The sequence below is a fragment of the Hylaeus anthracinus genome, unplaced genomic scaffold, assembly GCF_026225885.1.
Source record: "Hylaeus anthracinus isolate JK02 unplaced genomic scaffold, UHH_iyHylAnth1.0_haploid 16212, whole genome shotgun sequence".
In the NCBI taxonomy this organism is placed as follows: Eukaryota; Metazoa; Arthropoda; class Insecta; order Hymenoptera; family Colletidae; genus Hylaeus; species Hylaeus anthracinus.
Window position 1 is genome coordinate 1 of NW_026534654.1, and position 2,179 is coordinate 2,179.

General features: G+C 46.0%; 1 non-coding gene across 1 annotated transcript; it reads right to left on the minus strand.

The window, feature by feature from the left end:
- Positions 1-1,804: 1,804 nt before the first annotated feature.
- LOC128892734 (5.8S ribosomal RNA) lies at positions 1,805-1,959 on the minus strand. Its single transcript, XR_008461173.1, has one exon. It is a non-coding gene; the product is annotated as a 5.8S ribosomal RNA (ribosomal RNA).
- Between the last annotated feature and the right edge of the window lie 220 nt (positions 1,960-2,179).

Here is a 2,179-nt window from a genome sequence, read left to right on the forward strand (position 1 = left end):
TTCCCTCACGGTACTTGTTCGCTATCGGTCTCGTGGTCATATTTAGCCTTAGATGGAGTTTACCACCCACTTAGGGTTGCACTCTCAAGCAACCCGACTCTAAGGAGAGATCCTCCCGAAACGCGTACTGGTCGCTACGGGCCTGGCACCCTCTATGGGTAAATGGCCCCATTCAAGATGGACTTGGACCCAGTTCGACGTCACGGGATAAACGGATCCTCCTGAACACTACATTTCCCTGCGGCGATACCGCGGGATTCAGTGCTGGGCTCATTCCTGTTCGCTCGCCGCTACTAAGGAAATCCTTGTTAGTTTCTTTTCCTCCGCTTAGTAATATGCTTAAATTCAGCGGGTAATCTCGCCTGCTCTGAGGTCGTCAAATAAACGTGTATCGAAAGGCGGAGAATTAGAATATTGCCATCATCTTCTTCTCTCTTCTCTCTCTCTCTCTCTCTCTCTCTCTCTCTCTCTCTCTCTCTTTTGTCCGTTTGTAAAGCGTTCGAGGTTTCATCCCACACAAGAAAAGGAAACTTTCTTTTCTCTCTTGGACAAGAGAAGTTACACGCGGCCTCGTCAAAATGCCTTTGCCAATTTGTTCGAAATCGATATGCGAAACTCTCGCTAGACGTTCAACCGGTTGATATACTTTAACGCCCGTCCGCCACTTTCTCGAGTTACGGTCCAGGCTACACATCACATATATATATATACGCACAGTACGTAAGCTCATCCCAATTCACTGATCCATTTTTCGTTTCTCCGAAATGGATAGGTCGGGGTGTACTCTATTGGTATACGATACACAGTTCGTGCAGTAGCCGTTGTTAGTTTCGAAAAAAGTTCTTCGTGGACTGGACGACCGGCTAATACGCGCGGTTTCGCGATCGACAACAAAGACACATGGGGGGCGACATTAACTCTCTTTACCCATTTTTAAGTTACCCTTCTTCGCGAGTAATCTTCTCTTTCTCCTCTTGTGTTTAGATATCGAGCCACTCCAAAAAAGGATTATTCTGTGGTCCATCATGCCCAGAGGTACACAGAAACGTTTTTGCGCAAGCGAGAACATCCAACCAATTGGGTCCACTTCGAATCGAAGAAACGTGGCCGAAGTCATCAACGTTCGACGATAGAGACTCTCTTTTCGGATGACAACATCACTGGCAACGACGACCCCTTTTAGTATGGTCACGTGACACAGATCCCTGGGGCTACTATTGATACAAAAACACGAAGAGAGATTGATAAAAATTACCGCGCACTTTACGTGGGTGGGGTAATAAACGGATCAAAATAAGAATCAGACACAATCTTTCTCCCTTTTGTTCTTTGTTAAGTCTCTCGACTCTCGTTCCTTTCTTTTGTGTATTAAATAATCATATATCATTTCAAGCAACGTCAGGAGTCGCGTCAAAAAATCGATTCGTGCGAAATACGCGATTACGCGCGACACGCCATTTATGTTCGGTAGAGGGCACACACAACTCGCAGGAGCGGTGCTTTTTCTTTTTTTAAAAAGAAAATACGGGCGGTCGTAACTACGACGACACGCGACACCGTAATTTTAAAAAACACTCACGCAAGTCCGAATCGAATGTGTGTGTATCTCTCTCTCTCTCTCTTTCTTTCTCCTCCACTTTCCATGGGATTGCACGAATCTTGGTTTTCGCACGACTGCGACAAACGCCGACGAAAGCTCATCTCTATCGCTCGTACGTAGCTTCTTCCTCAACCCGACTCAGAAACGGATCTGCCGACGGCGGGGATCTGAGAGAGCAACGCAAGCAGTATTAGGTTACGTAAACGACCCTCAGCCAGGCGTGGTCCAGGAATTTTATCCGTGGACCGCAATGTGCGTTCGAAATGTCGATGTTCATGTGTCCTGCAGTTCACACGTTGACGCGCAATTAGCTGCGTTCTTCATCGACCCACGAGCCAAGTGATCCACCGTTCAGGGTAATCATATATTTAATTTTCAGTTTTATAAGTCTCATATGTTCTTTATGTTTTTGAAACATACAATTCGATGCCCATAACATCTCCGACCAGCGCAACGAGAAGGAGGTATATATGGGCGTCGCCAGGAAACTACGACGACAAAATATGTCCGATGTGACTGAAAACCTGCCGAAATAATATATAATTCATTCGACGGCCGAGCGTACAGTTCATTTAAAAA